The sequence below is a fragment of the Lucilia sericata genome, unplaced genomic scaffold (assembly GCF_015586225.1).
Source record: "Lucilia sericata isolate MDLA Ls3-8-SP2 unplaced genomic scaffold, ASM1558622v1 Contig001598F_arrow, whole genome shotgun sequence".
In the NCBI taxonomy this organism is placed as follows: domain Eukaryota; kingdom Metazoa; phylum Arthropoda; class Insecta; order Diptera; family Calliphoridae; genus Lucilia; species Lucilia sericata.
In genome coordinates, this window is record NW_023995515.1 from 50,780 (window position 1) to 67,036 (window position 16,257).

A 16,257-nucleotide genomic window follows, 5' to 3' on the forward strand; every position below is an offset into this window, starting at 1 on the left:
AAAATTTTACCAATTTTTGTCCACTCTTTTCGACTTCTTCTTAAATCTTTACCTTAAAACATAGCTGTAAAATAATGATTAATAATCGTAATCATTATTAATTAGATTATTTTTATTAAAAAGGTAAAATTAATGATTAATTAACGATTATTTAAAATTCTTTAAGTTAATTATTGATTGCGATTAAAAATAATCTAGAAATAATCGGGGATTAATGATTAAAAGTATAATGTTTTCATTTTTTGTATTTTTATTTCCCTTTTTTGAAAATATTTTTTTAAATTCTTTTGATACTTTATAAATATCAATGAATCAAAAGTTGTGTTTTGTTGCTAACGTTCAAAGGCAATTTCATATAAATTTAAAATTTATAAACGTTAGGAGTTAACGTGTAAAATTATACAAGTTAATTTTAACGTTGATAAAAGTGCTACCAATTCAAAAATAAAAATACAAATATTAATGTGTTTATGTCAAACAATAAAAAAATATTTTAAAATAAAATTTAAATCAAAGAAAATTACCAAATAAAAAAACCTTTTCAAGAAATTGTAAATAATTTCAAGATTTAGCAGATTTCTTCTGTGGAGTGATGCCAAGTCAGGTAATGTTCGTTTTGTTGCTAACTTTAAGCGTTAACACTCATTGATAGCAACAAAACACAACTAAAATACAAATTGTATCCCAATACAATAATTTTCCTCATATATTTATTATTGTTGGTTTTTTATACACTCTTAAAACATATTGAATATTTTGAATAGTTAACAATTCAAAAATTATATTAATTTTTTTATAATTTCATTTATTTCATTTAAAAAATCGTATTTTTTAATATGATAATACAGTTGTCGGTATTACAGTTTTAACTTATCTACTATTGGCAGCACAGTACTCTCATTTGAAGTGAGCATTTAATATCAGTGTTGCCAAGTTTGCAACAAATTTTTACTACTACTTTCCAACAGTGTTGCCAACTCGATCAAGAACAAAAGCACCGTCAGTGGCTCAAAAACGGGTAAAATCTGGTAACATTTTCCAAAAATATGGATAAAAAAGCACCATTTATAATTTTAAATATTTGTACAATTATAATAAAATGTTAAAATTTAAACATTTTTCTTTTTGTAAAGTTATTAAAATTTAGATAAAAGGACCTGCTTCATATAAAATAATTCCGTTTATTAACATAAAATATTAATGGAAATAAGTCATATACATAATAACGAAATGAGTCATCGTTAAATTTGAAATACTTTGGGATTCATCATATGGTAAAACAAAAAGTTCTTACAACTTCAACAATCGAAAAAGAAAACAAAATTATTCAAATAGTTTGGAAACTTCTATCTCATTATAACATAACGTCTTATGTATCGGACTAATGGGTTATATGGACTTGAGTAAAAAGTACTAAAGAACTTCTAAGGAAGTTGTAAAAAATTTAGATAAATTTAAAAAATTAATTTTATTTTTAAAAAGCACTGTGTGAAATTGTAAAAAGCATTATAAACACAACACCCGTTGAATTTTTCCGGGTATTTTAAAAATCTCTGGTTATACGAAGCTAAAACGCACCAAAAGAATAAACGGAAAGCACCGAAATGGCAACACTGCTTTCCAAACACAACCATGTAAATTTGATGCAACTTTTTTGTCAGTTCGAGAGTAAATTTCAATTAGTACGAACGTGTTTGCGCAAAACGAATTAACTAAAAGAAATACTAATTTTTTTCATTGCTATAATTAAACAATCTTTTTTCTTCAACTATAACTAAAAAAAACACCTCATTAAGTGAAAAAGTAAAAAATATTACATAAAAAAGCAATCAATTGTCACAAAGAAAGAAAAGTTCTTTCGATTGAACGCTATACGCATAAAAAAACAAATAAAATTTAATTTTAAATTAAAAAGTAAGAAAAATGTTCTTGTTAATATAAGCGTGTGTTGTGTGTGAAAAAATTATTGAAAAATGCAACGAAATAAAGATTATTTTCATAACAAACTAAAATTTGTAGGCAAATAAATACATTTTTATAATTTATTTATAAAAATATCTATTGCAAAACTTAAAATAATATATAATTTAAAACAATATTTTAATTATTAACAAAAAACAACAATAAAGAGTATGACAGAATAAAATTGGTAGAACAAAAACAGATAAAAGAAGAATGATAAAAAACAGCATGGAATGACGTGAATTTACTTTGAATTTTTGTTGTTGTTCTGGTATGAATGGATGGATAACAAAAATAACAACAACAAATGAACAAAATGTTAAAGAACACCCTCTTTATCTGTAGTAGTTAGTAAAAATACAGAGTGTGTGTGTTTGTGAAATGACTGCAAGTTAATGGATTTGTTGTTGCAAGTCAGCAGAGACTATTAGCCATATTGTTGTTGCTAGTATTATCTGCAATTTTTGGCCATCACAACTTGCAGCAAAATAAATAAAATTTTACTTGCAAAATTTACTTTTGAGAGTCTGCTGCCTTGAAAGATTAATAAAAAGCAAACACTTTTGTTTTACCTGTTTTGGGGTTGTTTTTCATTAAAGTGTTTTTGCTGGGATTAAGTTTCTTTAATATTTGCAGATAAATTTTATTTGTTTTACTGAAAACAAGAAAAAATTTGTGCAAAAGTGTGTACTATTTTAATTATTTTCTGCTTAGGCCAGCTGCATAATAATGGCTAATTAATAGCTGCTATGTTTTTATTGTTGAAATATGATATGTTTAAAAGTTTTTATGGAAAATAATTATTTATTTTTTTTGCTGTGTAATGTAGCTGCCCATATTGACTTGACGTTCACACATGAAGTTATTAGTTCTTTTTAATTGTTTTTATTTTCATAAACAATTTCAACAAAAGGGTGGGGTTTTCTTTAGAACTATAAACAAAAAAATCTTAAGTTTAATTTTGTTATCTAAATAAAATATTTTTTCTTGTTTCTTTAAAGATTTCTAAAAATGTTCTTTGTCTTGTCAAGTTGCTTGTATTATCTTTTTTTTTTGCAACCCCATTTGCTGTTGTTATTGTATTTGTAATTTGGTCATTCACTTCATCTTTGTTTCTTTATTTTTAGACTTGTCTCTTGTTTAGTTTTATCACTGTTGATGGATGCTTTGGGGAGAGAAACAAAAAAGAGTGACAGAGTCTGTGATAGAGAGGGAAATACATAAATATAGTTTGTTTTAACAAGAATGCAAAAGTTTATCTTTAATGTGTAGGATATTATTCTGAATTTTCCATAATCTTGTAATATTTGAAATTATACAATATGCATTCTAATCCTAGATTTCTCGTTGAGATGCAATTCGAAAAATATTGCCAAGTTTTTGGACAATGGTTATTTGGAAAGGAATATCGTAAGGATGCCGATGGGTTATTTTTACAGCTATATAAATGATTTTCAAAACTTCCGCCTACGTTCTTTCCAATATCAAATACATATGGAAGTGATGCTAGTGTTTAGACAACAGCTGAACGTACTTCTTGACAATGAAATATTCCTTAGTACCCGCATAACATATTAACTACCTTTTATAAATTACTCCACCATAGTATTATATTCACAAAATATTGACATCCACCTTTAAGTACACCTTAACATTCATTTTCTGAGTCGATAAAGACGTGTTCGTCTGGCTGACCATGTAAACCTTGTGCGTAGAGTACAGGCCGTAACATATTTCTATGAAATTTGCATTATACGTGTTTTTTGGCCCAAGGACAATGTAATGCCTTTTAGAAAAAATTGTGCCATTTTTAAATTCAAGCTTTCCAAGCCTAGTGTGACTGGTTCCGGCTAAGCTTCCAACTGTGTACTGCTAGTGTTTAGTAGATTCTTTCGTGGATCCTTGCCTGAAAAAACTTCTGTTTTCTCGGGAAGGATCATAGCTTTATACATAACGTTTAGTCTGATTACTCGTTCAAAGTCAATAAATTCCATTATCAAAAAAGGGCTTATGCCTTTTTAATACTGTTCTACAAATTGCATTTTTTAAATTTTTACAAAGATATGTAAGTTAAGTAAATGTATGTAGACTAGTGTCTAAACAATAAAAAACTAAATATTTTCTAAAACACCCTTTTAACATTTAATTTTCGAAATAAAAAATGTGATAAAGTTTTTACAGTTAGTTTTCACTTTTGCTAGCTTTTTTGTTTTTGTAAAAATTTAGTTTTTCTTTCTTTACAATTTGGTGGCATTTGTGATTTTGTTTTTCTTTTTGAGAAATTTTGCAACACGTCTGTCTATAAAAACCTGCAATATGTATTGTTTTTAGCCAAATGCATGTATGAAACAATATTCATGTGAATGTAAATGTATGAAAACTAACAACTACATACAAAACATAGATACAGCTAACAAACACAGTTACACACAGATACTTTTACTTATAAATCGTTGCCCATGAACTATTCGTAAATGTAAAACAAACCGGCATCTAGTACAAAATGAATATTTTTTTCTTTACCCAAATGTACTCGTATGTGCGTGCTTGTAATTTGTATCTATAAAATCGATTCAAATTTTGTTTTTTTTTTTCTTATTTAATTTAAATTTTATTTTCGTCAATAAAAATAGAATTATTTAAAACAAATTTGTAATTAAATTACAAAAAAAGCTTAAATAAATACATAATTTAAATTTGAAAAAAATATACAGAAGAAATAAATAACAACTAACTACCTATTTTTAGTAGCAGTTTAAAAAAAACAGGTAAGAGATATAATTTATGAGATACCTTTTTCCAATAAGACAGTTCAATGCTGGAAAAATTTATGTATTAATAGATGCATTTAATATTTCTGCAAGTGATACAAATATATTTCTAACTTTTGACATTGTTTTGTCAAACCTTATTGATTTTTTCAATACTGTACTTAGTTCAGTTAAATCTTTTATTTGTTTTCTTTTATGATATTCTGAAAGCCCCAAAGTAAATAAAATAAATATTCTAGTCACAAATTTAAAAGAAATCTAGAAAATTTATACACAAACCCTCTTCTTTTTTACAATAAATTCATAAATTCACTTCAACACGCCTCACTATTAATAATACAACAACTAAACATTTATTTTTATTCACTTATTTGTTGGCTGAATGTTTGACAGTTTGGCTGGTTGGTTTGCCCATGTTACCCATGTACTTACTAGTCTTTTCAACAATTTGAGTCAAAAAAATATTTTTGTCAGCAACAGACTGTATTTAGCTTGGCTGGCTGGTTGGAAGCAATAATTAAAAACCAAATGAAATGAAAAAAGTGTTAACTACTGCAACAGCAACAACTATTACAACAAGATTTAAAATAACTTTCATTGGCATAAAACTCAATTTTTTGTGGCTGTGAAATCAAATCTTTTAATCTTTTTTTTAACATTTTTTCTTTTACAAATTTTACAATATATTTTTTTCTTTTTTTTTTTACTTTATTACAAACATTGAACTTTTTTGTTTATAATTTTACTCATACTTGTTACTTTTTTGTTTCAATAGTTTTTCTTTATTATTGTTTTTCTGAATTGTTTATAATTTTGTATTTTGTATTATTTTATTCATATCTTATCGCCTGGTCTAGTGATATGAACTGTTGTTATCTGTTAAATAGTCTTAAAGTATTTATTTTATTTTAAACATGTTGCTTTTGGCATTAGAAAAATATTATAATTGGAAATAATTAAAAGTCGTAGTAGTACACGTTTTACCAAAAAATATATGTTTCAAAAGAATTAATTTAAGAATTTTGAAAGTAAATCTTGTTAGAATTATATCATATTTAGCATTTGGACAAAAAATTACAATGATATTGTTAAGCAGTGTGTGGTGTGACAGGTTTTATCGATTCTAATCTGCTTTAAATTTAGTCCGGTTTTACCTAAGGCCGTTTTAAAAGTACTTTACAGAAATTAATATTCAATAAATACTTTCAGTAAAATCATTAAGCTTAAATAAGTTGTTGAATTTTTTCAATTAAATTTTTAAAAAAACTTTTTCTGAAAATTCTAGTTGGATATGTCCGTCCTTATAATATTTAATGCGGAATTTGGTAGATTAAAAAGTCTAGGGTATAATATGGACTATAGGTTTTTGGATAGTAGTATTTTTATTCTGCTTGGACTATAATCTTGTAATTTGTCTAGTCTTTTCTATAGTCTAGACTTTAGTCTTGTCTATAGTCTGAAATCTGGTCTTGTTTATAGTCTGTATTAGAGTCTTTTTTGTTATCTGATTTTTATTCATATTTATAATCTGAACTAAAATCATACTTAAAGTGTTCACTATAGTCATGTCTATAATCTGGACTATTGTCTATAGTCTGGAAAGTAGTCTTATTTATAATCTGCACTATAATCTTGTCTAAAATCTGGATTTTAGTCTTGTTTATGATCCGGGATATATAATTAAATTATAGTCTGGACTGTAGTCTAGTCTATTGTTAGGCCTACGATCTAGTCTATTGTCTAGACTATAGTCTGAACCATATTCTATAGTCAGGATATATACTATAGTCTATAGTCAGGATTACAGTTTAGTCAATTTTTTGGACAGCAATCTAGTTTAGAATTTGGATAAAGGTATGGTCTATAGTCTGGACTATAGTATAGTCTATAGTTTGGACTATGGCTCCGTCTAGATTACAGTCTATTCTATAGTATGGACTATAATCTAGTCTATAGAATGTACTTTAGTATAGTTTATTGTCTGGACTATAATCTTGATAATAGTCTGTACATCAAACTAGTCTACAATCTGAACTATGGGGTATAGTTCGGACTAAAGTATAGTCTATAGTTTAGACTATAGCTCCGTCTATATTCAGGATTGTCGTCTCGTCTATAGTCTGGATAACATGTCCTTTTGTCTTGTCTATAATCTAAACAATTATCTCATTTTGATTATAATCTTTAAATAAATTTGAAATGTTCAATTCATTTCATAAAATTTGCAATAAATTTATATTTATTTTTTCATAATTTGTATAACTAACAAATATTTTTGCTTGCATGTCGAGGTCAACTTAAAATATATTTCCCACTTTTTTATAAAAACATTATACACATTATTTTAATAAAAATGACATATAAAATTTAGATTTTTGTGTTATGTATAAGAATATACATACATATGTACATATAAATTGTGTCTACATGTACATAAATAAAAAAGTATATCTATATATAAAAAATACTCGTATACAAATGTTGTTTACATCATACATAAAGATGCGTTAACATATGAAAACAAACTTTAATGTGACAGACAGACAACACACTCACTTATATTTGTTGTGATAAATATTTGTTGTTTTTATTTATTCTACTCTTCATCATATTATAAATTTAATATTGTCCTAGTATAAGTATAAAACTTGTCTTTCTTATGTTGTTGTTGTCGTTTTTTAGTTGTATGACAAATCGCAACTAAAAAAGGAAGAGTATGAGAAGAGTGAAGTAAAAACGCTAAAAATCCTTTGGACTTTATGACGCCTTTTTATTGTTTTTATGTGGTTGTGCTAAACAAACTAAAAAAAAATTAGAAAGAATGACAGAAGGAAAGAAAGAAACAGTTTTATTTCTATGATGTCATGCTAAAACACTAATACAAATGAACAGACATATTATACAGTCAACGACAGAAAAAGTTTTATAGAATTTCATAGAGAATTCTAAATGTTACTAGGTATAAAAATTAAAAAAGGGCAAATGAATGACCCTGCAGGTGGAAAAGTGGCAAACATTAGATAGCTTTCTGTCGTTATATGGTCAATCACATTTTCCTGCGGTAATCGGTATTGAACTATTATCACAAACTGCAGGGTTTACATTGTTAGTTTACTGTAATGTATATAAATGTTAATATGTTTGTAAAAATATAGAGCAAAATATGAGTAACTATAAGTACTTTCACTTTTTTATATTGCTTACTTTTTTAAATATTATATCCTTTTTCCTTTTTTTATTACATAATAACGAAATAGTTTTTCAAAATCTACCATGAAATGAGATTAGATTTATTTTCTATACTTCTCCCAATTGTAAAAACAATTTAGAAAAACATATTTAAAAAAAAAACTTATTTTAACAGAAAATTTATCTCAAACATGAATTTCAGTATATCCTTGAAATGTAATTCTAATCCATATTCGAGGGAAATTGTTTCCTATACAGAAGATATTATTTGTTTAAAGGATCGTTCGTTTCCGTCACGAAAATAGTCGACATATCAACTTTTTAATTTTAGAAATTGAATACTTTACTATCGAAAACCTGTGAAATGTATGGACAGTTAAAAACTGATGATTTTTTTTATCTCCAGATCTCTAAATTTTAAATTTTAGTTCTATGTTAGTTAGAATCCTCTATTTATACCCTATACCCTCCCTACTATCGTAGGGAGTGTATTATGCGTGTGTGTTGATGTTTGTAACACCCAAAAAAGTTACCAATCGGCTCGGAATCCCATTCTGATGCAGATCTCTAAATTTTAAATTTTAGTTCTATGTTAGTTAGAATCCCCTATTTATACCCTACACTACGATAGTAGGGAGTGTATTATGCGTGTGTGCTGATGTGTGTAACACCCAAAAAAGTTACCAATCGGCTCGGAATCCCATTCTGAGTCGATTTAGCTATGTCCGTCTGTCTGTCCGTCTGTGTTCATGTAAGCCTTGTGCGCACTCTTTGCAATTTTCAAGATAATTTGATGAAATTTGGCACATACTCTTTCGTATAGCCCCCATACAAGTGTACCCCCACGAATAGGGCTTTTGAGCTCATAAATGTGTTTAAATGTTCTTGTATCACATAATAAGTCGACAAAACTTAGTTTTATATACATAAATCTTAATGATACTGCTGATTTTCGCATCAGGCCCCGTTTGACCCTATTCCCCATACAAAGTCCCCTTCATAAAATGACTTGATGCCCAAAATTCACTTATAAACACTAATATCACGATGATATTCTGCATAAATAACTAACCCTCATATAACCCCTCTTTTGGAAAATCCCTTTTTGTCAACAAATTGTCAAAATATTTTACAATTAAGGTATTAAATTAAATTTAATACTTTTTAGACAAAATCGTTTTGGATATTTACGATATCCTACTGTTCAGTTTTTTCTTGTTTTCGTGAAATGGAAGTTTTCTCTCATTCTTGTTTAACAATTTACATTCGTCCTTGTTAATTAACTTGCTGTTATTTACTTCTTTAGAAGCTATTTTTCGTTGGTTATTTATTTCTTTTATTGTTTTATTTGTTGTATTTGTTTTTCACACTACTGTAATTTCAACATCGATTTTGACAGCTTACAATATTTAGTGTCTAATGTTGTCAATTCTTATCATGGAAATTAATGTTTGATGATAACATTGAAATTATTACATACTGACCAATTGCCATGGCAAGTAGTAAATAGATAGATACACCCTATTGTATATTTAAACAATATTTTGTTTATTATTTTACATTGAAAATATTGTAAAAATTCTATTGATTATTTACTTACTGCGTTTTATTATTTATATCATTTGTATTTGTGGCTAGGTGCACTTTCACACTTATTTGATAAATAAAAATGAAACTTGTTTGTTTTACTTTTGTTATAATATAATCCTTTTATCGGCAGTTATATTGTAATGTAACCTAATTATTCTGAAATCAAACATTTATAATTGGCTAGAGAATATGGAAAAAGTGAAATTTGTTATGAATTTAAGAATTTATCTGATTCTTTTTACTTTTGTTTTGATTATTATAGAAATATTGGTCGTAGAGTTGCAAAAGTGTTTAATTCCGAGTTTTTTACGATATAAACTGTCGTTTTTAGGGGCTTCTGGACGATGAGGGTTTAAGGGGGATACAAAACTAAGTGAATACCCTAACTCTTCTTAAGATTTATAGAAGTCTTATCTTTTTTTAGTTATTTATAAATATTTATTTGTTCTTTCTTTACAATTTCAGATTTTCTTTGTTTGGTGGAAGGAAAAGAAAAAAAGAAACAAGTATTAAAACAATACTATTGTATGTGAGTTTGTGTTCTTTATAGATGATTTCAAACGCAAATCAATTCGTTTAAAGGTAAGCAAATATAAAACTTATTTTTAACTTTTAACTTGAATATATGTATAAAATGACGAATATTTATAAAATATTAATGGCTTAAATGAAATGAATTTTTATTATAAATATTTACAAAATTCAAATCAATATCTTAATTTGAATTTAAATTTTAATTTGAAATGGTGCAGTTGGTATTAAATTTATAATACCCATAGACCGACCACATCTTTCGTTTCATTTGATTCGTAAGCTCTTTTGCCTCCCTGTGTATCCATCATCATCATCCATCATATTGGCACTTGGCCAACTAGAAATTGAAAGAATAGAAAAAGGAAAACATGTAAAACAAAAACAATGCGAGAGAGAAAGAAAGAGAAAAACAGCAACTGAAAGTGCAAAGTTTATTCGGCCAAAAACAATAGATAAATAGATGGATGGATGCTGTTTGGTTTGATTAAACAAATTAAATAGATTTTTGAAAAAAAAAACTACGTAAAAATAATAGAAAATAGTTTAAAAATTTATGTATCTATTGTCTAAACACACACACTCGTACACACTTATGTATAATTAAATAGCCAATGTTATTTTTAATTTCTTTAATTACAATTACATTTAAAATTCAAATATTTAACAATTCAAATTCTATTGAATTCTATTCAATACATTGACAATTGCAAAGTATTTTTAAACATTCTAAACAAATTTCTATCATTTGGCTTTTACATCTTAAACAAGTCAACCTTTAAGTGAAAACTTTCGTTGTGTGTTGTTAAAAATACGTTTATTTTTCGTGTTGCAATAGAATTAAATTTATTAACAATTTTTTTTTTATTTTGCAACACATTTTCTATTTATTTTCTATTTTAATTTTTTTCAAATATTGAGATTGTTGTTAACACATGAAAATTTTCCAACACTTTGTTAAATATATTTGTAGTTTGTTAAAATTTAATGAATATTTTCTGTTAATTTAGCATGTGCTAAATTCCCCAAAAACAGCCGCAAAAAAATCATGTGTTTCCTGTGTTTAATAAAAATTAGAAATCAAACGGATTCAAAACTACGTAAAAAAACTTTATAAATATTTATCTATTGTATACTTTATATATACATGTGTATGTATGCATGTGTTTATCTACATACATTATACAATTTGTGGCAAAAAAAAAAAAAAAACTGTTTAAAGTTTGCAGTTTTTCCTTTTTTAGACTAATTATTTTGCAATTAAGTTTATTTTGTTGTTTATTTAATTTGCAAGAGGATTTTTTTAATTGAAATTATATTTTTATTGCCAAATATAGTTATGAAAACTTAAAACAATTCCGCAAAAACTATTTTAATTATTGTTTTCGAATTTTTAGAAGTTTTAAATTGTTGTAACCTTGTTTAAATGCTTAAACATTAATATTCAGTAACTTCCATAAAATTTCATTAGAAAAAAATCGGTTACCACCTGAAAAACATGAAATTCTCAGAAATAGGTACCAACGTTATGTAAAGATAAACATTTTTGACTGGTCTCAGAGCAAAGATAACATTTTTGAAATATTTTCTATAGCACAATCTAGTCAGCATATGTATAGCCAACAGATTTATTAATTTAATAATAAAATTTCAAAATACTTAAAGTATTGGATACTATTTGTAATGGAATTTACTTCAAAATAATTATAGAAATAAAATTACCCCAGTGACACAATCAACTTAAATTGCATCTAATAGCAGATATTATTAGTAATGCAATTGAATCATCGTAAGATTTTATAAATCTCTTTATAATATTATTATTTTATTATTGGACAAAACAATATTGCTTTGTTTTAGTAAATAATTAATCATTTATATAATACAATAAAAAACAATATAATAAGATCATTTATCTTTATTTACATATTTTAAGTACAAACACTACTTAAGTCGAAGTAAAATGAGTTTGTCATTCGGTAACAGCCGATACGGAATAGAATGTTGTATTGAAAATGAATTACAATCCTGTCTGATTCCTGACTACATATCAGTATTGCCACTTCATGTGTAATTACACATATTGTGTGTAATTATTATTTCCATGTGTAGCCCATGTGTAATTGGTTTCACGTGTAATTTATGTGTAATTTAAAATTTTTTAAATCCTTCTGTAGAAAAGAGTTGGGAGAGTATATTGGGTTTGCGCTGATGTTTGTATCGCACAATAATATTTGTGCTACACCCACCCAGCAAAAATAAAACGAAGTACTTCCAAAAAAGTAACATTTATCACCACTTCAAAAGTAGCACTGATTGAATTTTTTTACCTTCTGAGGAAGTGATGTTTTAAGACTTCCGAAGAAGCGAATATAATTATATTTTTTCAATGTTGAAGATATATTTTGTGTTTTTATATTTTTATCAGATAAAAAAATTTATATTTGGGCTTTTGTATTAAATGTGTCTATTATTCTAATTAATGTTAATATTATATAAGTCAAATTAGTTGTATTCTATAATACTACAATTTCACTTCCGGAAAACTTCAAAAAAAGAGCATTGAAGTAGTGAATTTGAATTCAAATAAAAAGGACATCCCTCCGGTGACAAGCCTGTGTTAAAATCATCACTTCTTCAGGTCTTTTTCAGTACTTCCATGGAGTAAATTCTACTTTTTTCGCTTATTTTAAGTTCTTTTTTGCTGGGCACCTTAAAGTATACTAATCATAATCACTTTCTGAGTAGATTTAGCTCTGTCCATCCGTCTGTCCTTGTAATCAATTTTCGATATAAATTTATGAAATATTGCACAATTTTTCTTTTGGAAATGGTTAAAATCGCTGCATTATTTTATTAAGCCACCCAATAAAGAAATAATAATTATGATAATTTAGTTTAAAGTAGAATTTTTTAAGAACTGAAATGAATTATATATATCCGGAAGTTCACCGTTGTTACAGTTATTAGTTCTTAGTTTAATAACGAAAAAAGTGGATCACTCTTTAAATACGTAATTATGAACCCTATATGAGTTGATATAATGGATTTTTATCATTCGGAATAGACTTCGATCGCACTTGTGCTAAAAGACTTTTATTTTTCAAAATATCTTAAAAATTGCTATCTGTACCGTGCGAACAAGGAGCATGTGTAATTTTTCTTTAAATGTGTAATTTAGAAGCCTAATAAGTGTAGTTTCTAAATTTGTTGGTGGCAACCCTGCTACATATATTCAATAGAACAAACTAAAGTCTATACTACAGACCATAGTTCAGATTGTTCAGACCAGACCATAGTTCAGATAATAATCCATACTATAGTTCTGACTATAATCCAGACTATAATGTATAGTATAGTTCAGACTATAGTCTATACTATAGTCCATACTTTAGACCGGACTTTAGTCTATACTAAAGTCCAGACTATATTATAGTTCAGACTATAGTCAATATTTTATATATAATACAGTCTATACTATAGTCCAGACTATAGTATATACTATAGTCCAGACGATAGTATATACTATAGTCCAGACGATAGTATATATTATAGTTCAGATTATAGTCTGTATACTCCATACTGCAGTCCAGACTATAGTCTATACTAGGGTCCAGACTACAGTCAAGATTATAGTCTATACTATAGTTCAGACTGTAGACTATACTTTAGTCCATACTTTAGTCCAGACTATAGTCATCACTATTGTCAAGACTATAGTCCATACTACAGTCTAGATTATAGTCCAGATTATCGTCTATACTATAGCCCAGACTATAGCCTATACTATAGTCCAAAAATATAGCCTATACTATAGTCCAAAACTATAGCCTATACTATAGTCCAGACTATAGTCTATACTATAGTCCAGACTATAGTCTATACTATAGTCCAGACTATAGAGTATACTATAGTTCAGACTATAGTCTATATTATATACATACATATTCCAGTCTACAGTCTATATTATAGTCTATACTATATTCAGACTATATCCAGACTACAGTCTATACTATAGTCCAGACTACGGTCTAAACTATAGTGCAGACTATGGTCTATACTATAGTTTATACTATAGTCTATACTTTAGTCCAGACTACTGTCTATACTATAGTCCAGACTACGGTCTATATTATAGTCCAGACTATAGTCTATACTATAGTCCAGACTATAGTCTATACTATAGTCCAGACTATAGTCTATACTATAGTCCAGACTATAGTCTATACTATAGTCCAGACTATAGTCTATACTATAGTCCACACTATAGTTCAGACTATAGTCCACACTATAGTTCAGACTATAGTCCACACTATAGTTCAGACTATAGTCCACACTATAGTTCAGACTATAGTCCACACTATAGTTCAGACTATAGTCCACACTATAGTTCAGACTATAGTCCACACTATAGTTCAAACTAATATAAACTCGCCACATATAAATATAGCACACTTATTTAATAATACATTATGCAAGAGTTATAAATATTCATCTTTATTAATTAATAACTCCACATAACTAATATTTCTATGCTTATTTGTTGTTACATATTAATTTTTAAATTAAAATTTGTTGCAACAAAGTCCATGGCAGTCTTAGAGGAGAGTATCAATAAATTGAACGTTGGCTGGCACAAACTGACTGACTGGTTGATTGTGTAATAAACACCCAATTGAAAAAAAAAGTTTATTAATTTCTTTTAATTGTTTTTTTCTGTTTCTGTTGAAGCAGCAAAACCAACTGAAGGTTATAAACAATTTAAATACTTGAAAATTATTGGATTTTAAATGTTAAAAAAAAGTGAAAGGGGGAGTGAGGGAGGTGGCTGCCATACTTTTTTATTATTGAACTGTTATTATTTCCTCTAAAATATATACACGCACAGAAATTGCAGGCCAGAGCCATAAAAAGAATTCTATATTATTTCACAAAATGAATCATTACATGCTGAATTTTTTGTTAAGTACTCGTGTATACAAAAAGTTATTTAGGTTTTGCCATTTATGGATTTTTAGAACGTTTAACGTTTTTTTTTTTAATAAACAAAAAATATATATTACGCTGATAAAGAATCGAATTGAGTGATTGGAATTTTTGCATTTCTTTGATAATAATAATATTTTTTACTAAAATAAAAAGTTATATTTAAATAATTAATTTTTTTAGCAGCATATTAGAAACTTGAAATATGTAGAATTTTGGAATTCTTAAATTTTTTCTATATGGGGTCCGTTATATACAATTTAACCCTTCTCCATTTGACATGTCTATTTTAAAATCAATTTGAATTTTTGTTGCGCTTGATTCATTTTATTTACTCTGAACATGGATAACTGTCTGTATATCTGTGTATATTCTATATCATTGACAAAAAAGTGTTTGTTGCTCTGTTATATTCTCCTACTTCTTCTCTTATTTACTGAAGGGGTCTTTCGAAATTATTCTCTTCTCGTTTGTTGTTTGTAAATAAAAATCAATAGACAGACATATTGACAGTTTTAATGTTGATGTGCTGCTGTTGCTACTTTAATGTTTTTTTTTTTATTATTTTTTAATTTTATTCTATTATTAAAAGGTAGTATATTCATATATAGGTATAGCTACAATAACAACAATAGGTAAACCAATCTCCATGTGAGAAACAAAGGGCAATCAAATTTGAACAATGTTTATATAATTTCTCATGAGTATGACACCCTTTTCCGGTAGTATTTGTATTTGTTGTTGTTGTTATTCTTACCATAAGCTTTTAAATTGTTGCTTTAATGCATATTAAAAATGTCCAGAGAGGAAATACAAATTACATTTATTCATACCAATATATTTATTTTTTATTTTACTTTGTTTTTATTTAAGCAGAAAAAAAGTACCAAAACTAGAGTTATTTTTTGTAAAATTTTATTATTTTGTTTATTTTTTTTTAAATAATATTTATATGTAAATTTTTAGCAAAATATTTTTGTAATAAACACAAATTTACATACATATTTATATTGTTTATGGATCGTATGATTTATATTTCTTCCTACTTGCCTTTTAAACCAATTGATCATTTTCTTACTTACACCATGTTTTCAACCTGGGGTGGGAATGTTAGTACAATTTGTACATTTTTGTGGGTAAGAATTTTGCCGAAAAGGTAAAGTTTAATGTAAATTACTTTGTTTTATATTTAACAGCCAATTCTTTAATTTTAAATCAATTTTTTGCA

The 16,257-nt window shown here is 26.8% G+C and overlaps 1 protein-coding gene across 3 annotated transcripts in view; it reads left to right on the top strand.

Moving 5' to 3' along the window:
- Positions 1-1,641: 1,641 nt before the first annotated feature.
- The window catches only part of LOC119612091 (F-actin-monooxygenase Mical-like), a 50,185-nt gene continuing 35,569 nt past the window's right edge, over positions 1,642-16,257 (top strand). For 2 of the 3 annotated variants that reach the window (XM_037967813.1, XM_037967817.1), the window contains exons 1-2: positions 1,642-1,914; positions 9,978-10,094. The gene's annotated coding sequence lies outside the window, so the exon portion shown is untranslated. Of the gene's footprint in view, positions 1,915-4,595; positions 4,731-9,977; positions 10,095-16,257 lie in introns of all 3 variants that reach the window. The other variant, XM_037967814.1, reaches the window with a different exon arrangement.